The sequence below is a fragment of the Heterocephalus glaber genome, unplaced genomic scaffold (genome assembly GCF_053883595.1).
Source record: "Heterocephalus glaber isolate CG9 unplaced genomic scaffold, H.glaber_assembly_v1.0 deba00001479, whole genome shotgun sequence".
NCBI lineage: Eukaryota > Metazoa > Chordata > Mammalia > Rodentia > Bathyergidae > Heterocephalus > Heterocephalus glaber.
The window spans coordinates 8,763,481-8,789,428 of record NW_028258316.1 but is presented as its reverse complement, the minus strand read 5'-3'; the positions used below and the strand labels follow the sequence as shown (position 1 = coordinate 8,789,428).

At 49.5% G+C, this 25,948-nt stretch overlaps 1 long non-coding RNA gene across 1 annotated transcript; it reads right to left on the bottom strand.

Annotated features, from left to right (window-relative positions):
• Nucleotides 1–7,988: 7,988 nt before the first annotated feature.
• LOC110350170 (uncharacterized) lies at nucleotides 7,989–25,745 on the bottom strand. Its single transcript, XR_002396578.2, has 3 exons — nucleotides 25,246–25,745; nucleotides 8,247–8,348; nucleotides 7,989–8,172 (listed from the first exon to the last, which is right to left on the bottom strand). It is a non-coding gene; the product is annotated as an uncharacterized LOC110350170 (long non-coding RNA).
• Between the last annotated feature and the right edge of the window lie 203 nt (nucleotides 25,746–25,948).

The window sequence follows — 25,948 nt, the reverse complement described above, 5'->3', positions numbered from 1 at the left end:
GTTTGGACCCTTCAGGAAATGGGATCTGGTGGGAGGAAGTGAGGTGACTGGGGGTTCTCCCCGGAGCCTCCTCTCTGTTTGCTCCCTGACCCCCTGATGTGACTCCTGCCATGATGCTTAGCTCACCACAAGCCCAAAGCAGCAGGGCCAAGTGACCTTGGACTGAAACCTCTGGGGCTGTGATGACCTCAGATGAGAGAGGAGGGAACTGGTGTGGCTCTGGCCATTCCTCCCTCCCACGATGCCCTGGGTGGATCGTTTTCACCCCTCCACAGGCGTGAGAAAGGCTTTGGGGAGAGGCATCAGCTGGAGCCCCTTGGGTGGCTGGGCTGGGCCCTGAGTTCCTGCCTCCTCCTCCCCAGAGAGATGCCACCAGAGAGGCTGCCCTTGGGCATGGGGAAAGGTCGTGGAAGGATCTGAGGGTTGTCACTCCTGATCTGGGGCAGAGGGGGACAAGAAAAGAGGATGACAGAGGTTGGAGCATGCAGGGCATGCCCTTGTCCTCAGGAGAGGGCATGAGGTTCTCAACCTCAGCTGCCACTGGGACTTCTTGAGAGTTTTTCATTACATCTATGCTCCCAGCCCAGATGGATTGGAGAAAAATCTACAGGAACACCAAGGACGCTGCCATTTGCAAGCTCCCTGCTGGGTGATTGCCATGCACAGCTCAGATGGAGACCAAATCGCAGTCTTTTGGCCCTTTCTCAGTATTATTATTTGGATCCCAAATGCCCCAGAAGGCCCCCGTGTTAAAAGCTTGGTTGCCAGGCCTGTAGCACCATTGGGTGTGGAACCCTTAGGAGGTAGGGCCCAGTGGGACGATGTTAGATCACTGGGGATGTGCCCTTGAAGGGGACATTGGGACCCTGGCCCCTCCTCTCTTTCTTTGCTTCCAGGCCACCATGAAATGAACAGCCTTCCTCCAGCCAGCACTCCCTGCCATGATGCTCTGCCTTGCCCCAGGCCCAAACAACAGGGCCAAGAGACCATGGATTGAAGCTTTTGAAACCATGAGCCAAACAATTGTTCCTCCCCTAAGTTTTTATCTCAAGTATTTTGTCACAGCAACAGAAAGCTAACTCACCCACCCAGATACACGGTACCAGTCCATGGAGCTGCATCCCAAAGAATAATAAGTTGACAGAAAAAAATAGGCACCAGAAGAGCTCATCCACCAAAAGGAAGACAAAACACTGAACAGCCCACTGTGGAAGTCACAGATCCAACAGAACTTGAGTTTCATAGAAACACAGAGTGTCCTCCCAGAGACACAGGCAGGTTGTTTTGAATAAGAGCCCATCAGTTCTGAAATACTGACACGCCCAATAAGAAAAAGCCAGATAAATCAGCAGTTGCACTTGAGGATTTTACTATACCTCTCTCAGAAACTGTAGTCAAACTGATCAAATACGAGCAGAAGATGCAGAAGATTTGAGTAGCCTGAATAAACACAGAACTTTCAACCCAATATAGACCCACATGTATCCAGTGCCACTAGAGGAGTCATAAAGGAAGCCTCAATAAATCCCAGACTCAGTATAATACCTAAGATTGTCTCTGATCACCTGGTGATACAATTAGAAATTTATAACAGAGTGATAGCATTTTAAAATTGCACCTGATTACAAAACACAAAACACACAGCTAAATAAGAGGAAACCATAAGGGAAGTTAGTAGCATCTTAGAGCAAAATGATAATGAAATCTCCACATATCAAAATTCATGGAAAACAGTAGAGGCAGTAGATATAATGACTTTGTTTATCCAAAACCAAAAATGACTGAAAACCAACTAAAGTTGTCAGTTGAAGAAGATAGGAAAAGAGCAATGAGAAAATGAAAAAGAAAAGAAAAAAGAAAAACAAGAATAAAAGCAGAATCCATGAAATATGTAGAGCAAAACCAAATTATGAAAAAAGTCCAAATCTTGCCCTTTGAAAAGACTGGACTTCTGACAAGAGAGAAGATGGAAATAACAAGAATTTAGACAATGAATTCTGGCTACATTTTTTCCAATTCTTTTTTTCATCCCTCTTTCTTATCTCTCCCCCTGCTTCATCTCTTGTTCCCCCCTTCCTATTTGAAAAAGATCTCCCTATTTCCTATTATCTTTATTTTGCTCTTTATTTTTGTTTCTCTTATAAGAGAAACAATGTAATATTTAAGCTTGAGTGTCTGATTTATTTCAATATTATGGTCTTAAGGTGCATCCATTTTCCTAATGACTCAAGTTTATCCTTCTTTATGGCAGACTAATACTCCATTATGTATACATACCACATTTTTTTACCTATTCATCTGTTGATGGACATATAGGCTGCTTCCAAGATTTAGCTGTTATGAATTGTGCTGGTGGGAAGGAGACCAAGGAATGAAAGAAGCAGGGAGGGAGGAGAGGGTGAGGGGGCAGAAAACAGAATTATGATGTGTTAAGTACGTGTACTAATTCCCCATGATAAATGTAATCATTTTGTATTGAAACATGTGCTAATAACAATTTTTAAGCCAAAATTAACTACAATGTAACAACTAACTAAAAACAATATCTTAGTAATCATATATCATTAAATATCTGGAAAAAGATAAAACATCAAAAATAGCATAAAAATAACTATTAAACAGTAAAATCAAAGATCTCTCCTCTTTCTCTCAATATCCCCAGAGCCAAATTATTAATCCTATGGCTGAGTTTACTCAAGAAATAACAAACTTTTTCTGAAACAACTCAGTCTAGAACACAGGAGAAGGAGGAAGGCCACCCCGTTCATCTTAAGCTGATTCCAAAGAAGATAAGGACAATACTGTACAGTGCACCCTTGACTTACCAACTCAATCCATTCCCAAGGGCTGGTTGTGACTCAAGTTGGTCAGTTAAAGGCTCAGGCTCCTCTACACAGCCTTCAAAGTCTCTCTCCTGTACACAGGCAGATCTCAGTGTCCTTAGAGAGACATTGGCCCAGGATTTCTCAATGAACCCCACACAGGAAAGGATGTTGTCATGTTCCTTCCAGAACTCTATCTGAGACCATCTGGAAGCACAAGCAGCCAGCATTGGGGTCATAAGTCCAGACTTTGTTTGTAAGTTAAATCAAAAATTCCAGTCATAACTCAAGTTGTTTGTATGTCAGGCTAGTCATAACTCAAAGGTCCACTGTACATGCACACAAAAAATTAGAAGCCTTTTTTATGAACATGGACATAAAAATCCTCAATAAAATATTATCTAACTGAATTCAGCAGCATATCAAAAACTCATTCTTTAAGACTGCATGGGGTCATCCCAAGAATGTTCAACACTGAAAATGGCTATCTGTGTGTCATCACGTTAATAACTGCTACAATCACCTCAACCCATGCAGAAAATGCATTTGGCAAATACCTTATCCCTATACGCATCCTCTTCAGGACCAGGATAGTCAATCATGCCACTACCACTATTTCCTGAGGGTGCAATGGAGATCTAAGCCAACGCCGTAAGACAAGAAAAAGAAATGAAGCATAGGGCTGGGGGATAAAGCTCAGTGGTAGAGCCCTTGCCTAGCATGCAAGAGGCCCTGGGTTCCACCTCATCACTGGCAAAAGAAATGAAGTATAAGGATCAAAAAGGAGAAGACAAAGCCATCATTCTTGGCAGGTTATATAATCATTACATATGAAACCGAATAGAACCAACAAACTGTTAGAACAAATGAGAGACCTAGGCAAGGTTGTAGAGACATAGAAACAACTTCCAAAAATAAATAGCATTATCTCTATATCAGTGGTAGGGAGCCTATGGCACGCGTGCCACAGCAGGCTGTGTATATCATCAAAAGCTCTAAAAGCTTCACCATCACTGCTCTACATGGATAACAACCAAAAAGGAAATAAAATAAAAAATAAGAGAACCATAAGACAGCTAGGAATTAAAGAAGGGCAAGGCTTCTCTGAAGATTTTTGAATACTCAAAAGACAAATTTATTTCTCAAAAAATGGAAAAGTATTCTACACTTATCTTATTGCCCTCAAATCCCTTTCCACAAGAACATTATAAGCTCCAGGAGAGCAAGAGCCTTTGTCTGGACATCTGCCCCATAGATAGGGCAGTGTCTGGCACAGAATAGGCCCCTGCTATTTGTTCATTGAATTAATGTGAAGATGCCAGTCTTCTCTGATTAATATACACATCAAAATTCAAGCAACAAGTAATAAAAAATTTTTAAATCACAAAAATATTTTAAAACCAAAAAAAAACCACGCAAGAGTTCTGGCAGAATTTGACGAAGTTATCCTAAAATGATAAAATGTTTCTGGAAGAATAAAAATCCACACTAAACATTTTTTAAAAGGAAAACAGTGGGGCCGGGGATTCAGCTCAGTGGTTTCGCCACCTGCTGCTCAAGCGCAAGGACCCGAGTTCGATCCCTGGTACCAAAGAAAAAAGAAAATAGTAAGAGGGATTCATTCTTCCAGACATAGACACTGCAAACCTAATGAAAACAGTGTGATACCACACTACTGTAAGACTTCCATAACAGGAAGTTGGGCATGAGAGTAGAGGGAAATGTGCAATTTTTCTATAAATCTAAAACTGCTCTAAAATTGGGGGGAAATAAATTTTTAAAGCAGTGTGGTACTGATCCTAAAATAGGCATATTATGACAAATGGTCGAGAGATTGTCTCCCTTAGTGGACACATGGACACACTGGTGTTGAACATGTATCTAGGAGTGGAATTGCTGGGTTACAGAGGAGGCGGAGCATCAGAATCACGAACTACATCCAAGTGGCCTTCCTTCTAACATAATTGTAGCAATCTCCAAATTGGTTGCGGCAACCTACACTCACACCAGCAGTGTATAGACAGTTCCAGTGGTTCCAGAGCCTCAACAACAAATCAGGTATTTTCAGACTTTTTAAAATTAGCAATTTTAGATGTGATATATCCCATTATAGTTGAAATTTGTCTTTCCCTATTGACTAATGAGGTTGGGCATGTGTTCATGTTTATTAGACATTTGTATATCTTTTGAAAATCTGATTTTTGCCCATTTTTCTATTGGGTTGTTCCTCTTTTTCTTACTTTATTCCTTATCTTCCTTATGTATTTTCAAAGTAGACATAGGTGCACACATCTCTCCCCTCGCTGGGGTGTGCCTCCTTCACTTCATAGTGGTATCTTGTGATGAACAGAAATTAGTAATGAGTGTGTTCCAGTTATCATCCTTTCCTTTATGGTTGGCTCATCTTGTTTCAGGACCTTTGCCTATCCTCCCAAACTCTGCAAATGGCTCTTATGTCTGCCAGTACCTTCCCTGGGAGCCAAAGTATGCCCTGAGCTCTAAGGGGTGGCCCTGGGGTGAAAGATGTTTCAGGTGAGGGGTGAACAGACGGCAGGTGTGGCATTTGCTCATTTGACAAGTGCTGGCCTGTCCTGGGGTGGGGACGGGGTGTTAAAGGACAAGAGAGTTCCTGAGGTCAGACGGACTCAGTCTTGGGTGACCCTGGGGCTCCAGGCTGACAGTAGCCAGCCACCCAGGGCTTTTAGGTGGAGAAACTGAGACCAGACCTCTTACACAGTCGCCCCAGGGGAGTCAGGGTATTGGAATAGAGGCCCAGCAGGCAGCGTTTGGCCATGTGGAAGCCCCACAAGGCCCCTCCAGAGTGGGCAGGAAGGACTGATAATCTAAAGCCACGAGACCCTAGCCACCCCATACCGGTCCGCCAGTGTGGGAGCCCTCACTTTATGCAAAGAGCTGCTCCCAACAGGTTCCCTGCTGGATTTTGCCAGAGGGTTGGGGCGCTCGGGGCCTGAGTCACTGCCACTACCCCCACCCCCGCTCCTGCACATCAGAGCTTCCTGCTGGGATTGGGCAACCAGGGCTAGGCTCCAGGACCCCACCTCACTGCCTAGTGGGGGCGCCCTAGGGTGGCTCCCTGCAAGGGCCTGGACAGCCTATCGGAGGTCCCCGTTAAAGCACTTTGCAGCAAATCCCTTTTGAGGGGTGGGGTGGGGGCGGGGCCAGGCTCCGGGAGGGTTGCAGAGCAGCGTGGACGGGTACCCAAGGCCCCTCGGTGCCCCAGCCCCTGGGATCCCGCCGTCGGGCAGCCAGCTCGCACCTGGTCAGCCACACCGGGGCGCTGTGCCGGGGCTGGCCCTCACTGCGCTCCGCGGGTCGCCCCCATCTTCGCCCCACCGGTGAGTCCCCGAGCCTCGCACAGAGAAAGCGGAGCTCAGGGGAGCTCCTCTGACGGCCGGAAAATAAGTCCCTTGGCTTCGCGCTGCCGACGTGTGTTTGGAAGGAGGCCAGCCGCTGCCGAGCAGCCCATGTAGACCTGGACGGCTCTGTGGGAGAACAGGCCCGGCTCAGCCACTCTGGCCAACCTCGGGGAGGGGGATCACGGGAGGGGCAGGAGCTCCCGGCCCCGCCCCCACTCCACACTCATACTGAGCCCCAACCTCCGAACCTGTGAAGCAGGGAGGTCAAACAATCCCTGCTCTGAAAAGCTGACAAGGGTAAGGAGATGCCTATGTCACTGTTGCCCAACTTGCAGGCCTTAGGCAAGCCACCTGGACCTTCCTGAGCCTCAGTTTCCCCAGCTGTAAAATGGGTTTAATGAAAGCCCTTCCAGGGTCACTGTACGGAGGAGACTGCAGACTGTCACCCAGCACCTCCACACTCTGTCATTGGGGTGGGTGGTAATGTGCTTTCAATTACAGGGTATCATTTTAGGGACCCAGGGCCCCAGCTTGGAAGCTTCTGGCCCAACACAGAGGGGTGCTCCCCAGTCCCTAACTTGAAGAGGCGACTCCCTATGTGGCCCACAGATGTCTGAGCAGGGCCCCAGTGGTACTGCCGTCCCCTAGCTGGTGTTCAGGGCTCTCTGGTTGAGAAACCAGGAAAAACCACTACGCTTTTGACCCCACCCAGAAAATGAAAATGGCCCAGGCGTGTAATCCATCCCTTCCTTCTGGCAACTTACATGGCGCTGAAACCGAGCCAAGATAGTGAACATGGTGTGCACGCCCATGGCAGAGTGCAGGCCTCCCGCACAGCCAGCCTCGGGGACTTGGGCAGCAAAGCAGGGTTCTTGCTCAGTAGGAGCGACCTAGCCCGGCAGCCTGTGACACAACACACCTCCCAGTGGCCCTCCTGAGGGGCGCTGGGGAACCCAGACTTCCTTCCCAGCCAGGACTGCTGCCCAGCCCTACTCCCCACCACCACCAGAAAAATATTTGGAATGGTCTTTGACTGAAATGAGATTAATCCTCAGCTCCCTGACAGTGTCTTCGGGCATGTGTTTTTATAACCTCCCTTTCAAATGAGAACCATTTGTCGCCAGGAAGCTGGGGAGGCCCTGCCCTGACGGCTGGGCCAGACATCACCACCACCTGATTGAATGTCATGGGCAGTGCCAGGGAGCAAGGCCAAAAGGAGGGTGCCAGGTAAGCAGTATTGGGCTCCACTGGTCCCTGCCCTGACCCTGACTCCAACCAGTGGCAGGAGCTAGAGGATATGAGTCCCAAGCCTGATTCTCCTACACTACAGGCTGGCCTTGAGCTGGTGAGTCTGCCTGTCTGAGCCTCGCGCCCTTCGCTTGTAAGATGGGCCAGGCAGTGGCCTGTGTCCTCTAGGTTATGTGCCCAGCCCAGTGCCCAGAACACAGTAGACCCTCGATGTTTAATGGGGTCATTGAAAGGTATCGGCTCCTGTGGAAGGAAGGGCAGGTCCTTCTGTCTGGGGCTTCACAGTGGGCTGCAAATGTCCATGCTAAACGTGGTTGCAGACTCTGCCTGCTTCCAGGCTCTCTCCTGAGCAAGAAGGTAACCTGCAAAGATTCGAATCACTGCTGCTGTACTACACAGACAGCCCACTTTATAGGTGCAACCATGCAGTCTCTTTAATTAACTCAGAGCCCTTGGTCAGTGGCCTCCTCTCTCAGCACAACCCCCCACCCTCCAAGTCCTGTTTGAAGTTTGCAACCCCCGCCATCTCCACTTGCTAAAGCAGTGACAGACCCTCAGCTGGGAGGGATTTATTGGGGAATTTCAATCATGGGGTCTTGGCTCAAACTTGTTGCTTCCCCAGGAGTTTGGTGCGGGTGGAATGGAGACCCAAAGGAGGTGCTTGGATGGATGCTCTGGGAGCCCAGAAGCCCACCTGGGCCTGTTGGAGATTCGCAGCCTCTAGCCTGGAGGAAGAGAGTGCTGGTCAGCCAGAAGGATGCAGGCTCGGGGACAATGTGGAGGTACTGGACTCATTTACCTTAAGGAGCAGCTGAGAGATAGGCTTCCCGGGCCGGGGATGTTGCTCAGTGGCAGAGCGATTGCCTAACGTGTGCGAGGCCTTGAGTTCCATCCCCAACACCTGGAATTTTAATAAAAACAAAAATCTACCGTGGTTCTCACCCCTCCCTCAGCCGAGACAGGTTTGGGCAGGTGTCTGATCACTGTGGTGTCAGCCCCACACGCTGGGGAAAGTGGGGAAGAGAGCTGGGCTGTAGCCACGAGCAGTGAGGAGCCTTTCTTCCTAGCTGTGTGGCTTGCCTCCCCCAGCGGGGACCCTCCGCCGGTCTCATTGGAGCTGAGCCAAGAGGGTCCCGGACAGAGGCCCCCGTGCCCTCCATTTCTCTCCCCCTCTGGGCCAAGCTGACTCGTTCCATTTCTCTGTGAGGCCCTTGCGATGATGGATGGGCTGTGCCCCCAGCTGCTGTGGCCCTGGGGAGAACAAACTTCTTTCGCAGTCTCTCGAGAAGCCTCCCACTTCTTGCTTAACAAGTAGTGAAAGCGCCGCAAACAGAAATACCCGGGCTTCCCATGACTAACGAGATGACCACATCAGGCGGCAGCGCTGGGGAGAAGAACGAGCCTGCCCGAGGGTCCCCGGAGCGAGGTGTCCGATTCCCTCCCAGGACGCTCCGCCAACTGCGCTTTGAAGCCGGGCGAGGCCGCTGGGGCTCGGCGGGTGGAGCGGGACTCAGGGCCCGGCCTCCCGCCGCAGCGCGAAGTGCTAGCCGCAGATTGCCCGAGATAAAGGAGCCTCGGCTTCGCCAACTAATGCTGAATCGCTCTTTTCAAAAGCCCTTTCAGATGGTTTCACTTCTCTGCCCGCTTTGTTGAAAGATGTAAAAATTTCAAACCACCACAAAGTAAACATTTCAAAACCTCCTCTTTTCAAAATCAGTCACATTTTCAAAAATCCCTCGCATTCCACCCCACCACCTCCACCACGCTTTCTTTTGCAGAATTTTGAGTGTTTTTCATTAATTTAGAAGCAGCCCAGGTAAAGCCGGTGATTTCGGACTGTGTTTTACGGGCGGAAAGTAGCTTTGTTATTTAGTAGATATATTAGATAAGTCGATGTCTTGTCAAAATCAAGCAGGTTTTCTTTATTAGGGTGAAATCGTAATGAACTCATCTGCTTCTAATATTTATAAAGAGAAGAGTGGCCATTAATTCTACCGCTTGTGAATAAAACCATCTGTGATTTCTTTCCATTTGATGGGCTTTGGTTTTAATATACATTTTTCACAAATAAGCACAGAGATTTTTTAGTGAAAATGTCACATTCAGGATCTCATAAAGAAAGAATGCAAAGAGGAAAACTAAATGTTTTGTTAACTAAGTAATTTCTCACCTTGCAGAGTGGGGGACATCTGAGCCAACTTTAGCACATGAGGTGACGGAATCGGCCGCTCGACGCTAATGCAATCCATGACATGTTACAAGGCTAACCGCGTCCGTTTTGAAGTTTGTTTTCCTTCGGGAATTACACAGTTCGTTTAACCTAATCTGTCCTGACACTTGAATTATAATATTATGAGCTTCTTCAGGGAAGTAAAACAGTAGTTGCCTCCTTAAAAGCAAAGCAGAAGTTAATAAAGTGGGCAAAATGTCAAGGAAAAGGGCTAATCGAATCATGGTGTCATTCTCTAGAGAAAATATAGTCAAGTTGTATTTTTTTTTCCAGTGGAAATCTTGGACGCCTAATGACATATTTCTGTCCAGGAAGAAATTTGAACTCTGAAGCCGCACTTGATTAAACCCCAAACTGCGAGACATTGCCCAATGGGACCACTCGGGGACTTGGACTTCTGGGTGTCAGAGCTTAATTAAAATATTCATCCAGCTGCTCTCCTCTTGCCAAGGGGCCCCAGAGGAATTAAACCAATAAGCTTAATTCTATTAGTTCACCTGCCTGTGTACACAGAGATGCGCAAGACCATTTACTGGTTCAGGGAGGAAAAAAGCATCAGACCCACCATGTAAATTCAGCGTGGACCATCACCGAGGCAGCAAAACAGTCCCCCAAACAGACAGAATGCTCAGCACTCTCAGCTTCAGTTTCTGAACACGCACAGAGAGTTTTTAACCATCAAAACCAAAGTGCCAAGCGAGTTAGTGTGAGGATTTATATGCGTGCGGGTGTGTGATGATTCATGTGTCGTTTGTGATGACATGCTACATTCACCGACCTCTCTGGGCCATTGGGCTGAGCCTTTCTCGTTCAAATCTCATGGAAATCTTCACTTCCACTCCAGGAAGTGAACACTACCATTATCCCCACTGGGCAGAGCAGAAAACTGAGGCCCTAGGGGATAAAGAACCATGAAGCCCAGAATCACAGACCTCAGAGCACTTTGAGCTCTTAACCCTAGTAGGGAGGGCTCTGCTGACATTTTGATCTTTGTTCTAATGTTAACTGAGTGATAGCTGCCGTACACACAAGGTGCAGAGGCTGTAAAACAAAAAGTCAGCTTTGCTGTCATCTTTTCCGTTTCCCCAGGCAGCCAGCTTGAACAATTTCTCTTGTCTCCTTCCAGAGAGCCAAGGCTTAGACCAGCAAATGTGTATGTGCTTCCTTGTTGAAATCACATACAGAACGTAACAGGTACATCACTCTGCCGCTTGCTTTTTTTCATTTAATAATATAGCTTGGGAGACTTCTCCATTTTGTTCCTGAGTGCCACTCCATTCCATAGGTGCAATAGATTGAATATTGACAGTCATGTGTGGGCCAACCACGGCTGAACAGCAAAAATAGTAATTTAACATGATTCTGCCTGACACCAGCATTTTTACCTGTGACAGACATGAAGGTAGCTGCCCACCTTTTACCTGTGAATATCTTTTGCCTTCACTGACAGTTCCTAGAAATGCCATTACAACTCTGTGACCTTGCCAGTCCCTTTCCCTGGCCCCAGGTCTGGGAACTGAAGTGGCTGCATCAAAATATTTCTGCAGCCCCCTGCCAGGTTCTATTGTTCTGCAAAACGGTAATCCCCAAACTTGTAATTCCGTTTCATTGCTAGAGCTCACCCCTCAGGACCTCGAGAAGACCACAGCTCCAGCTCAGGTTTCCCAAGATCACCGTGGAAACAAATGTTTTCCACCCAATGCTAACTAACTCCCTGCTGGCCATATTTGTCAACTAGGGAATGAGACATTTCCCTGTGATCAATACAAATGGAATAGAAATCTATCCCAGGCAGTAGCAGCAAGCCTTGGTTTTAATAAGGAGTCCTCCAGAGGATATTACATTCCTATGACAACGGCCAGCAGACCTGGTGTTTTAGTGTCAGAAGCTGTCTAATGCAAAGGTCTGCAGCTGGGGTGCAGCCGGTGCTGCTGGAGGGTTTGGGCTGAACCGACTGTTGCCGAACCTGCCTGCTACCCTGGCCCACTACCTATTCTCCGTCCTCTGTGAGCCACCTGTTCACGGAGGCAGCCACATTGCCAACTGGGCTGTGGTGGAGCCGGCACGTACGGCTCCCTGGCCAGGAGGGTCTGCAGTACAGATGTGGTTGGTACAGCCATGGTACCCAATGACCAGGCAACTCTCGGATAACTGGAGTTCACCAACACAGGACCAAGAACCCAGGCAGAGGTGACAATGAGTGCGAGGAGTTGTCTTATTTTTCATTAATCTGGTAACAGGAAGACCCAGAGACAACCTGAGTCAGCTACTTTTTGGAAAGACTTGAGAAGGGCCAGCTATCAGCTATCCAAACACATTTTTTTTTTTTTTTCTCAAACAGCTAAAATGACTCTGGGTTCCATTTCTCGATTCTCCTGCCACTTTGAAAATTATCTGCTGATACAGACCAGGGCTGGAAAAGACGGCAGAAGCAGGAAAACAGCTGGCCTGTTAGGGAGATGGGATCGGCAGTGATTTATTTCCAAGGACTTGATAGTTTAGGTTATTGTTGTTGTTATGTGTGTGCAATAAATCATTTTTTAAAGTATCTGGTTAGCAGAGCTTTTGTCTTTAAAAAAATTTTTTAATTCTCTTTCAAGTGGATGGGTTGTTTCTTGAAGTTGAATCTTCGGGTTTTATTAAGAGATGTGACAATAAGAATGTGTCGATAAATTTTTCCACTGGGAAATTTCATCACCCAATCTTACCACCGAGAAAAGGTCTTGTCCTTTAAAAAAAATTAGAAGAAAGGGCCCTTAGATATTACTGCTCAAAATACTTTGAATATATGTAAATGTATTTAGTCCTTTGACATTTAACCACTGAATTTATTTTAGGAATTTTAAATAGCATGATAGGCTTTCCCTCTGAGTTTCCAAAGGCAACTCTCAAAATTGCACCTACCAAAGCCTTGAAAATTAGACATCAAGGTCCCCCAGCGAAGGGCCTGGGGAATGATTACAACAGTCCTTTGTGCGACACAATAACCCCCAGCTCGCGGGCACCCTCAAACTCGGCTGAAAGTAACTGACTAGGCTACAGCTTAAGACTAATCTTGTCCCCCGTCCCTGGCAAGAGGTCAGGAGGCGACTCTTTCACACTGTGATCTCCAGCAAGATTTGATGGGCTCCAGGAATATAACAAGTTGTAAAAGGGCAGGGGAAAGGGGAGGGAGAGAGGGAAAGAAAGAAAAGAATAAAGGCAAAATTAAATTTTCACAATTAAGTGTATTCCTTTTTTCATTTAGTTAATTTCCCGCCGCTCACATTTATTGCGCATTAATTATGCATACAGCTTTTGTGCGACTTAAAAAGTGAGGAATTCGATCCTTATCCTTTTATGGAGGATTGGCTGCCGAGCTGGAGGCTGAGGTGGTGGGCAGGCGGCTGGAGGGGCTTCGGGTCGGGTCAGAAGGGGCAGGAGCCCAGTGCCCCTCTGGGCACAGCCTCTGCTGGGACACTCACTCCTCTCCACCCGGATCCCACCACCTCCCTTTGTTAAAAGTACTTCCTATAGCAGAGGGGGGTGACCAAGGAGCCAGGGGCCCTGGAGAGTTGGCTGGATGTGGGGGGGGGGGGGAAGGACCCCAAGTCACCCTCACCAGCCTCCTCCACTTCTCTTGGCCCGTTTCTGTGCTCAGAAGCAGGAATGTGGCACAGTCTTGGGGAGGGAGCACATTTCCATTCTCCAAGCCTCTCCAGCCCCCACCAGCATGCCAAAGGAAGCTGTGGAGGTGGCAGCAGACTGGGAGACGCTTCCCCTGTTCCCACCCAACCCTAAGCACAAGCAGGGCTGGCAGGTGACCCTCTGCCGACATGGTGTATGACCCCAGGCCAGGGCCACAGTCTTTCTGTGCGCTTCTCCTAGGACTCACATGCAAACTCCTGTAGCTGCCTCTGTCCTCAGGAAGGGTCATGGACCTGCTTCCCTCCCCCCTGACTCTGGCGTTCCTGCTCCCCTGACTCTGTCTTTGAAGCCCAGGACCCCTAAAGAGGACCTCCTTCCCCAGCAACCAAGCAGATGCTGGGATTCATCACTTGCTAGGCCCACAAGTGTAGACTCAGGAGCCCAAGGCCACCAGCTCCATCCAGGAGGGACGGACTCTCTTGCATCTAAGCCAAGTTGCCACACTTAGGCAGAACCACAGGGCTTGCTGGGAGCCAGGTCTCTGTCCCCAGAAGCCGACCGGTGCTCTGCAGCCCTGAGTAAGATACCAGACCACTTTCTGGGTACAGGGTGCTTCCCAGGCGGGGCCATCACTCCACGTTGTACACTATTCCGAGCAGACAGACCTCCTCGCCCCACCACTGGGTGATTTGGGGAACACCCCCCCTCTCTCTGACCCAGATTCCTCATCTGGAAACCGGATTCAGAACCCAACAGCACTATCCTGGGGTACTGCCTTCAAATGCCCAGCCCCAGGAAGTGGGAGCTCCCACAGCCTGGGGAACATGGGCCCCATTTCCCAGGGAAGCAAACAGACTGTCAGAGGGAAGGGGCTCCCACCCCGAGGCCACATGTGCGGGACCAGCTGTGAGGCCGCTCTTGTCCTGCTCCCGGGACCCACACTCGGCGCACCCCGGGCTGGAGCCCATCTTTCTCAAAGAGTTAGAAAAAGAGTCAAATAAAAGAGAGACAGAAGGAATCAAAAAGGCAGACGTTTTGGAGATGGGAAGGGCAGTAAGGGTAGGGGTAAAGGGATATAAAAAAAAATGACCAAGATATGTTATATTCCCCAACATGAACGTAGCTACAACTGCATATATTGTATACATGTATTAATTTTTTTTTTGAAAGGAAACTAATGCATTGGTCTCTAAAACACAATAGGCCATGGCCAGAGCACACAGCTCAGGAAAGGAAACTCCAGAAGTGGGCTGTCCAGCTGCTCCCTGCTGCCCTCCCAGGGTCCCTCCCATCCAACCACAAACCAGCCCCCCAAATGTAGTCCCGAGAACAAAGGCAAAGGCGATGAAGCTGAGCATCAGCCCACAGGGCTCAGCAAGCCGGGCCTAGAGAAAGTGAATTCCCTCTGCAGCTGCCACCCAGCTTCTTACCAGGAACCCCAGAACAGCACTGTACCCCACAGACACCCCACTAACCACCGGAGGGGGCTGGGGCCTGGACCACACCCCCTCTTTGGGGAAATAAAGACTGTTCTCCCCACAGTCCTGCTGGCATCCACAGTAAAACGTCTCTCCCACTCTAGACTTCTAAAATTCGACCAGAGCTCCCACCTGGTCCTGCAAGGACTCCATCATGAACTTTAAAATAAGATTGTCATCATAAAGAAATCAACCATGCATAATAACAACATGTTTAACGTTTGTTACTCTGCTCTGACAAATGAAAATGTGAAAACATGGCAAAATTCAAGTTTCATAAAACAATTTTTCATCAAGTTCTCTCCTTTGACAAAATGCCTCCATTCTGCTCCTGGCTGCTGAGACGCCTGCCAAGGGAGATGTGGGTCTGTGACTCGGATGACCCCTAAAGGGCAACTTGGGTGACAGTGTTCAGGCTTTCACGTGGGGGACCAGGAGGGTGGGGTGCACCACTGTCGCCCTGAAATAGGAAACCTTACAGCGCAGCCCATCGCAGGCACCAGAATCCCACTTCTTTTACTAACTGCACTAAGATGCACATAACAAAATTTACCCTCGCAACTCTTTACGTACAGCTCAGCAGCATGAAGTCCATTCATGTACCATCCACCTTCCACCTCCAGAACTCACTCAACTCGAAAAATTGAAACTGCCCCTGTTAAGCACTAACTCCCTGTCCTCCCTCCCCTGGATCCCTAGCTATCTCCATCCTACTTTCTGTCTCTAGGGAGTGTGACTTCTCTAGACTCCTCAAGTAAGTGGGATCATATAGTATTTATATGTTTGTGCCTGGCTTATTTCACTCAGCATAATGTCCTCTGGGATCATTCATGTTCATCTCTTCCCTTTGCAAAGCTAAATAATATTCCATTGCCAGGTGTGGTGGTACATGCCTGTATTCCAGCACTTGGGAGGCTGAGGGAGGAGGATTGCCAGGAATTCAAGGCCAACCGGAACTACATAGTGAGACCCTGTCTTGAAAACAAAACCAGAAAGTATTCCGTTGTACCTAAAAACTACTTCTAACATCAGTTGGGGCACAGATTCATACTCCAACACAGGAACACACCAGATCTGCACCCCAAGATATCCAGGTCTCCACCATCACATACACGGATGCACACCAAAATGTACACCCCATCCCCATTTTTCTCACACTTGGGGACATGCGTGTACACATGCAGACCATTCTCCTGGGCCTGTAAAATGTCCCTGCCGGGTCACACCCCAGGTCTCCAAATGCTATCCCTGTAAGCATGGGCCGAACGCTCCCATGGCCACCCACCAGGGCAGTGGTGGGGGCTTTGCAGAGTCCTGGATATCATAGCGAGAAGGTCCCAAGGACCACCTCAGCACTAGGGGTTCAGGAGGATTTGGGGACTTGAACATCGACCTTGTTCTACCCCCTCTTCTGTCTCTGTGCCCCCTCAGCAGAGGGAAAGGAAGAGGTATTGTGCCTCTTCACCCAAACTCTGCCTCCAGAGGGAGCCAGGGCCCGGCGGTGCTGCCCATGCCTCATAGAGATCCGACCCGGCCGGGCTCTCCCCTGGACTGGGATGTGTTTCATTCATGCTCATTCAAGCACAACTGGGCGTCTACTGTATGCCAGCCTCTGCTCTCCTGGAGCTTTTGGGCTTCGTAACTCGAGTTTCATTCTGTTCCCCTCTATTCTCCTGCCCCGACCAAAGCCAAAGGGAGCCTTCCAGATAGTGCACCCTGCAAGGCTTCTTGTTTTCCTAGCTGAGATGCCTGTGCTGGGGTCTTGGCCAATTCTCAAAGCCCCTCCCTCCCTTCCCAGTTACATTCATTTTCTTCCAATAGTATGTGGTGTACAGAATCACTTCACTCTTAGAAATGTACACTGGAGCATTTAAGGATGACATCTGGAACTTACTTTGAAACTTACAGCAAAAAATACCTAGATATGGACCTGTGTATACAGAGACAGACTGAGCGGGCACGGTGATGTGTTTACAGGGGTCGAATGCAGGAGGCCGTATGTGAGCTCGGTGTATAGTCACCTCCCTTTGTCCTTCAGGGACACAGCCCAGGGCCCTGCAGAGGCCTGACACCATCGATAGTTCGTATATCCCATGTATAATCCATATATAAACATCTAGATATACACATATGTGCTGTTTTTCCTGTACATACCTATGATGAAATTTAATTTATAAATTAGGCACAGTAAGAGGTTAACAGCAGAAACTTAACATACTACCCTGAAATGAAAATTATGTGACTGTGACCTCACTCATGAAAAGAGTCGAGGTAAAGACTCTTTTGGACTGAGGTTGACCGCAGGTGACTGAGACGGCGGCTAGAGGGGACCGTGGCACTCTTCCTCAAACCATTCTGTGTCTGAATGTTTCCATGATGAATAGTTGAGGGTTCCGTGGGTCTCATCAGGCCTCTCCTCTCATCACTTCCTCTTTCCCTCTTCGTTTTCTCACCACAAACTGACTTGGCGACGTCAGGGGACACCAACTAGGGGAGGTGGAAAGAACATCGGCCGGGTACTCGAGCAGGAGTCAGCAGCTTTCCTTACCGAAGAAGGTGTCATAGGCTCCTCCCGTGAGCCCTTTGGATGTGGCTCCTGTGACTTCTCCACATTCAGTTCTTGGGGACCTGTGAGGACTGCTGGGAGTGCAATCAGCAGACCCCAACGAGATCTGCCCCTGGCTCTCTCCCCTCGTGTCACGGCCACACTCTAGGGAGTCTCCAAAAGGCTGGGAAGCTGGTGGCACAGAAGTCGCCACCAGTCAGAAGCAGAACCCCTGCTGTGAACACAGGAACTGCGCCCATCACCCTCCCACCGGTCCTGGGCACAAAGGAGGCGCTCAATGTGATGAATTAAAGTTCACAGCCAGCATTCTCTTCTTCACACGTTGTAAGAGCGATGAGGTCGCTCGCTCCTCATGGCAACAGCCTGCGGAGGTTAGGGGTGTCTGACGTGGGGATGGGACACCTCTGTACCTACCTGTCTTCCTAGACAGCAGCATCTGAATGTGAGCAGCTGCCAGGCCAGCACTGCCCGAGAGAAGGTCACAGAGCCCAGTGGAAACACCTATGGTGCTAGTGGCTCAGTCAGAGCAGGAGGAAGGCAGCCAGGGTCAGAAGATGCCATGCAGGCCACCTGGCCAGGGACGCTCAGAGCCTGGCTGTTCTGGCACTGCCTTTGAAACCAGGATGCCTCCCAGGAGGAACCCGGCATGAACAGGACAGCCTCTCTCCGGCCAGGAAGGAGGGCCTTCAAGGAGGGGCCATCAGAGAAATGTTTGTTTTAATCAACAGAGGTCAAAGACGAAGCCCCCAGGGCTGGTGGTCCTCCTGGGGTTGCTGCTCTAGGCGCCAGTCCCTTTCCTCTGCTCCTGCCCTGTGTGGCCAGCTCAGCACGCCTCGCTCCCTTCCAGAGCCACTGCCAGGCCAGCTGGGGCTGGGGAGACTTCTAGACACTGGGTTCTGCAGTGGGGGCTGAGGGGAGACAAGATCAGGAATCCAGGGACCCGAGAGCTGGGCTGTTGCCGCCTTTGCAGCTGTGGCCTAGCAGAAAGCCCAGGCGTCGGTGAGAGGAAACACAGGTGGGATCGTGCAACTGGAAAACCCAGGTGCCTAGGGGCCATGAGAGCCAGGCAGGGCTCCTGCCCCTTCAGGAAGGTCAGTAGTTGAGAGAGGCACAGGGTGACGTGATCAGTCCTCTCCTGCCTCTGACCAGTAAGCCATCTAATTCTCTAAGCCTCTGATTTTTCCTCCATAAGAGGGGCACAAGGTAAGAGTGCCACTCCAGTACATAGCCCTTATCAAGCCCTAACTCAAGGCCACATGGGAGCAAGTCCCCACCTCCGTCAGTGTTACGCCATTGCCATCGATGCTGCTGTCCTGACAAAGCTGGGCCCTGAGGGATTGCTGCTGCTTCTGTAGGGGCCAGCAGACCCTGCACGGCCGTAAGGGGCTGTAAGGATGTGTGACTGCGGGGACCTGTGAAATCCCCCTCCAGTGCCTGCCGACTCCGTGCCCTCCACTCCTAGGTGTCCCGGGAGGCGGGACAGCCTGTGCTGCCCGAGGACAGAGGCCAGAGATTTTGTCCCTGCTCAGCTTGCCATGAAAGAGCCAAACCACCGCAGGGTTCAAAAGAGAAAGAGGAAAACCCGGTAACTCGTCCCAGACGGTCTGTCCGCTTTATCAAAGCCGATTGCAGGGAGCAAAGTTCCCACCAGGAGAGGCCACAGCCTCATTAGGGAGTTCTGGGAAGGATGAAAAAGCCAGGCCGCTGTGCACATCCCGGGGACAATTAGGCCTTGTCCTCCCCTTCAAAGGCTCCCAGAGCATGTGACCGTGTCTATGTGGGTCCCCTCTCCTCTTTCCTTTGGGCCCTTATTCCAGTCCCTCTCCTTCCCACTGATCCTCTAACCTCTCTCAGCACCAAACTCCAAACTCCGCTGCAGTCCACGATATCTACTTCTGCCCAGGGGACCCACAGATGTCCCAGACCAGACACATCCTCCCCCAGTTGCCCCTACCCTCATGCCCCAAGCCGCTGCCTCAGACACCCAGCTTGGTCAAAAGACTGACCGGTGAGACTTCATTCCCACCCATTCCTTCTGAACTCCAATTCTCCCCATCCCGAGTACAGAATGCAAACTATTCCCTCCCTCCGAGCGAACTTCCAGCTCCGGGTTCCAGATGCCTCCCTCGGATGCGCAGGGTCTGACCCCAGATTCTTCTCCAAATCCCCACTCACAGCCTCCCCCACCCAAGCGTAGGGGATGCTTCTTACCCACCTGGGGACTTAGAAGCAAGGACAGTAACACATTCCTCCACACCCCTGGATGCCGCCGGGGCCTTAGCCTGAGAGGCGAACTGCTGTCCGTAGACACTGGCCCATTCCGGGAATGCCACCCAAATGGATCCAAGCCCCAAACGCACACACACACCACAGCCCTGCCCATGCCAGCGTCCTCCCAGCCCTGGCACCACGAACGCTTCCTGTAGCAGACAGCACCATGTGTGAGATGCAGATCCACACGTCAGGCAGTTGTTTGAGGGGATCAGTGTATTGCTTTAAGTGAGAAGGCAGGTTGGGCACACTTGTTTCTGTCATAGCACCAGAGGAAGCGGGCGCAATATTTGTGAAATTGGAAACAGCCTCAGGTCTCTGCCCCTTGCTGATGGTACTCGGGTATTAATCCATTAAGGCAATCAAAAGAGCTTAAATAAGAGTCTGAAGTCTGCAATATACATGTCAATGAACAAGCGGTAAAACTTCCTGAAAAGGTGATTTCAAAGCCATATTGCCCACGCTTGGCAAATTGCATATTTAATTATTTTGTCAGTCCCTCCTTCTCCTCTAATCTTTGGGGAAAAAGCCTTCGGCCATACGAAACCAGTTAGGATAATTAAGGTGGGGTGGAATTAGGTGTTGGCTGATTTCTCAGGGAGATGCCATCCTCCAACCTGGTAAGAGATGTGTGCAGGCCTCAAAAGGCAGACGGCATTGTAATGTCTGCCTTTCCATAGAGAGATCAAAGGTCTTTTGTCCCTTTCAAGATGTTTGTAGAATTTGTTTCCCAATTATCCCACATTTGCGCACTGGGACATCCTAGTTAACTCTTTGATGGCACCTCGAGAATTGGACCGTAATTTACATCAAGCTGCACCTTCCTACTCGGGGCTCGGGCTGAGATTCCCATCTGGGGGCAATGCTCCGAGAGAGAACAGGAGGGATGGAAAATGGGGTGCAGGCTCAGGCACTGGTCCCTTGGTTCCAGCCCTGCTCTGTGCTCAGACTTGGCTGAGCCTGGGGCACTGTGCCCGTTCCGATTCAGGTGTAAACTGTGGCTCCGATTTGGCCCTTGTGAGGCTTAAGAGCAGAACCTGACTGCCTTTGAAGACCATTCTAGAAAAGATATCTCTGAATACATCATCTTCCCACTGGGGATATTTCTCTCGGCCTGGAAAGATATTTGATCTCAGAAATGGAAAGTAGAAGGTGGCGTTTGGGGACTGTGGGACAGAAGGGTGGGGAAGTGATCAATCAATAGGCACTAAGGTACGGTTAAATAGCAGCAAGCAGCTCTGGGTGTTCTGGCACAGTACGGAGACTACTGAAAACAATTGTGTAGGGGACATTTCAAAGAGCCAGAAGAAAGGGTTTGGAGAGCTTTTACCACAGAGAAATAATATTCAAGGAGATGAATGTGTAACTTGCTTTAAACGTGACACAATGTATGCCTTAGGTGCAACTTTTATGTCTTTGTGTATACATTAAAATATTAAAGAATAAACTGATGGAGGGAAAAGCCATCAAATATTTGGTAAAAGTGAGAAAAGAAGCAGTTGAGATTTAAAGTTTCAGTTATAGCATTTTTGAAACTAAATGTGATTCACATAGCATACCAAAGTAGAAAATATCTTTTTTTTTTTTTTGTACCAGGGATTGAACTTGGGTCCTTGTGCTTGCGCAGCAGGCAGCGAAACAATATCTTTAAGAAAATCTAATATGAAGACTTTTTCTGGTGTGAGTTTTGTCAACTTTTCTTGTTTTCCTTTTGCGTGTTCAGTTTTTCTTTTCCACTCTGCAAGTGTTTCTTCCCGAGTGTTTAGTTCAATTTGTCTTTCACATTTTTGTCTTTGCTTAAGGAAGACACAGGAAGAAAAGGAGGAAAAGAAAGCCTTCCTGAATCTCTTCTTATGCAAATGGAATGGCCCTTTCGGAAATAATTTTTTTTTTTGCAAAGCCCACAACAATTTGGAAAATGAAAAATACCACGGGGCCAAGGAGCCACATTCCCAGGGCTGCTCCTCAAACTTTCTCAGACACTTTTGTCTTTTTCTTTCCTTGCATTTTAACCCTTTAAGAATCCACCTGTGTCCTCAAAAGTTGTAAATTGAAGAGATAAGATCCTGGGAGAGTAGGAAGAGCCTCTTCTACCATAGCTTATTTTGGCAATTTCAGGAAACCCCAGATCAGAGAGGCTGCCTGGCCCTCCGCACTCTGCAAACATCAAATTCAGAAATGCCTCCTTTCCCCGTAGGTAACCCCCCTGGGAGGGCTCCTCCTCCAAAAATATAGAGCGAACGAACAATGTCACAAGAAATGTCACAGAATGTGAACAATGTCACAGAAAATGCATTTTCTTGGGCCAGGGATTTAGCTCAGTGGTTCCACTGCCTGCCTTGCAAGCTCAAGGACCCAAGTTTGATCCCCGGTACCAAAAAAAAAAAAAAAAATGCATTTTCTGTTCTTTGCAGCAGAAAAGGGACAATTATAGCCTCCTGGTGTTTCCACATACAGAAAAAGTAGCTTTAACAGGGGTTCTGCTGCTGGAGAAGGGGCTGGAAGGTTTCACCTAGGAGGAAACAGGGCCACCCCACTAGGGAAGGGACTCCGGGTAGGGTGGCCAAATTTAGCAAATGAAAATAAGAACATTCCATTAAATTTGAATTTCAGAGAAATAAGATTTTTTCTTTTTTTTTGTCTAAGTATGTCCCAAAAACTACATGGGATACACTGATACTAAAAAAAGTTACTCCATTGTTTATCCAAAATTCACATTTCATAGTGATAGTATTCCCAGATAGTATTCCATTATATATATGATATACTACTTTTTCTTTAAAAAAAAAAAATAATAATGCATCCTGTATTTTATCTGGCAGCTCTAGCTTTGGTTCCAAATAGGATCAAGGAAGCCAAACAGAAATCTCTTTTTTTTTTTTTCAATCTAGAAGCAAAATTGAATCTGTGAAGAAATCACGGGAAGGAACCACGATTGGCAGGCCAGCAGCGTGTGGGAAAAAGGCAACTGCCCAGCCCCGAGTCAGGCCGGTGCTGAGGGGAGCGTTCCAGTCTCCTCAGCCCTCACTTCTCACTCCCCACCTCTGCCCCAGAGGAGGAAACTGGGTCCCTGAGAAGGAAGCACCAGACCGGGTCACCCAACATGCAGCCCAAGTGTATGTGGACACCCAGCAGCATTTAAAAACCCAAACGGTTCCTGTTGGGACGGCCAGGATTCTGGAGGCCTTCCTAACTCGGACTTCACAGCACAGGACGGTTTATTTTGATGACCTCTGAGGCTGGGAGTACTGTGGCTTTTAGGAGATACAGGTTGACTTGGGGCCTGGCTGTCCCCAGGGTCCAGGCCTCTGAGACTCCAAACCTCATTTGCTGCACTGGCCTTGGGAAATGGCCCGAGGCTCCTATCCACAGCCTGAACCCTCAGACCCCTGGCCATGTTTCAGGGAGGTTGGGCTCGGAGAGGGGTAGCTTGGGTCAGATTCTGTCGTTAGAGGACAGAAGTTTCCCAAAATTAGCTCTTCCAAGCACCCCTTCCTTGCCACACACAAAGGGCATCCCCTCCCTCCTGGTCCCAGTTCTCACTAAGTCCCCAGGCCCGGGTAGGAACTGCCTTCCGGGCTCTTACAGCTCCTGGATGCCTGGTTCCCAACTCAAGGAGCCCCGGCCACTCCTTCAGCCAGTCACTCCTCCTATCCCCTCCAACTCCCTGCTGTTGTAGGACAAGCCCTTTGGTCCTGCTGGGCCTCCAGGGAGACAGAACAGCTGGCCAGCATCTGGTGCTCTCCATTAGCCAGGGTCCCTGGCCCCTGGGCCTTCCGCTCCCCAGGCAGAATAATCCCGCTTCCTCTAACCTTTCGGCTGGGCCCCGAGCTCTAGGGCTTTCATCCTGTCCATCCAGCCTCTGAAGCCCCTCCAGGCTCCCTGGCCTCCCTTTGGCTCTGCTGGGCCAGGCCAGACTGACCCAGGGTGGGGGCAGCTGTCAATGACCCTCTCCCCTCACTATGTGGGCAAGTGGGGGAGGGGAGCGTGTCTGGGAAGGGGCAGGGGTTGGGCTGTGCCAGGCTCCCTACCCCCTGGTGAGGCCGACTTGCCTCCTGCTCTGCCAGGGCAGGTTGGAGGACAATGCCCCAGGGTGATTCAGACGGAGCCCTCTGCTTCTCATCCCTCACTGGGTGACTCTGGCAGGTGACCTCCGCTTTAGACCTCAGCTTCCTCACCTGTAAGGGGTAGTTAGGAAGATTCCAGGCACAAGTCCCCATGGGCTGGGCCTGGCCTGCAGTGAGAGCCCCGTGGGCATGTAGGACTACCCGGGCAGGCTGTGTGCAGGGACAGCATCTCTGTGTTACCATCCTCCTTCCCTTCAGCCCGGCATTGCACCGCTAGGCCCAGGTCTGGCTCTGCCCTGGAGGTAGATTCAGGACCTGTTGTATTCTGCTGCAGCCTGGCCTTAGGGAAAGAGGGGGCCTACAAACAAGCCCAGTAAACTCTTCCTCTTCAGCGCCTCCAGAATCCCTTTGGAGATCTCTTTCTGGAAGCTTCCATGGTCCCAGTGTGGTGAGGGCTCTCCATTCTCTCCCTAGTGTGGTGGCTCCCCCAGAGCGGGTGTGTGTGTGCCCCAAGCCACCATAGGCATCTAGCTGACAAGGCCAGGGTGACCAATCATCCATACTGAGCATTTACAGATTTGACACCTCCAAAAACCAAGCTCCCAGGAGCTCCTGCCACTATCCGGGCCTCAGGTCCTGTTGCTCGGAGACCACCATCCTGGAGGCATCACAGAAATGCTGGCTGCTTCACGCCCAGAGACGGCACACACTACTCTGAGTTAGAAGTGATCACACGGTGCCAACCCCTGGTCCCCAGAGCTAGCTTATTCTGGATGGAGCTGAAGAAGCCGTCCTGCCCGCCTTCTGCTTCTAACCTGGACGGTCCCTCTGTCCCCCTCTCCCTGAGCTTCTGTGATGCCCCAGGAGTCTGGGGCTTGGTCTCCAGCTCACATTAGGATTAGGAAAGCGCTCTTGATGAACACGCAGCGTCCCACCCGAATATCATGTCTGCATCCAACACTCAGCAATGGACCTCATGACTCATTTGGTGATCAAAACCTGAAATGAAGGGCTGGGGGTTTAGCTCAGTAGTTCCAGCACCTGCCTTGCAAGTGCAAGGTCCTGAGTTCGATCCCCAGTACAAAAAAAAAAGAAACCAAACTTGGAATGAATCCAGGAGAGCAGAGAGATATTAAATGCAAACTTCTAATTACTCCTTTAGTAATCTTTTCTTCCAGTGACTGAGCTAAAACATATTTTTTTCTAGCAATTATTTTTAACATTCGGAAAATTGCCCTTAAGATATGCAAAACACATTTTGCATGAATCGCACTTAGGAGAGAGAGGCAAGCTCTCTTTTTCCCCTCCATCTCAGTTATTAAGAAAATGCGAAGTTAAATTTGTCGTTAATCACATTCCCGCAGCAGAGCAGAACCGGAGTGACTCAAATCAAGTAAGAGAAAAAAACCCAGAAATACTAAATCGAGCATCTTCTCTATCTTGTGTCTCCAATTCCTGCCAAGGTGTGCAGGTTTCAGAGTGTTTTCCTGGCAGTGAATCCCTGCCTCCCCCCAGGGTTTTTAAAGTGGGCCAAGGAGGTTAGAGAGGTGGAAACTTACCTGTCGGCATCCGGAGAGGCAGGTTGGGGGCAGGTCGAGCTGGGAGCCGCCTGTGCCAGGGCCCGGCTTTGGAAGGCAGAGGCACGGTGTGTGGATGCCTTCGTGGACAGGTGCACGGAACCCTCGGCCTCCGAGGCGCTACCTGCGGTTTACTGGCCGTTTATTAGAAGCCCATGCAATATCATGAAGCACCTGCAGGCAATAAAATCCCTTACATGTGTGAGGCCTCGAGGAAATTAACGGCTCCTCCCTGGGGATGCATATTTTGTGAAGATGTTTATTACAGATGAAGTGCTCCTGGGGTGGAACATTAACAAGTTGTAGAGTGATAAAAGGGTTTTTATCCTTTCTCGGTGACAGAGGTAGGAAGAAGGCTTTAACGGAATCTATAAAAGGCCCACTTCCTAATGAATTTTCTTAACTCTTTATTAATAGAATTGGTGAAGTGGAGTGGGGGGAGCGCAGTGTGCTGGACCCTTGGACAAGGGGGATGCAGCAGAATCGGGGTGCACTGGGCTGGATACTGCATGGAGAAGGCAAAGAGGGGTGTGAGTGTGAATCCAGACAGGGAAGCCCCTCACTAGGTGAGCATGGCAGGGTGGGGGGCTTGGAGGCCGCTGCTCTGAAAAACTCATTTGAGACCCCTCGGGGTGCTGGGGTGAGTCAGGCCCCAAGGCTGGTTCCAAGCCCCTCTTTTTAACCC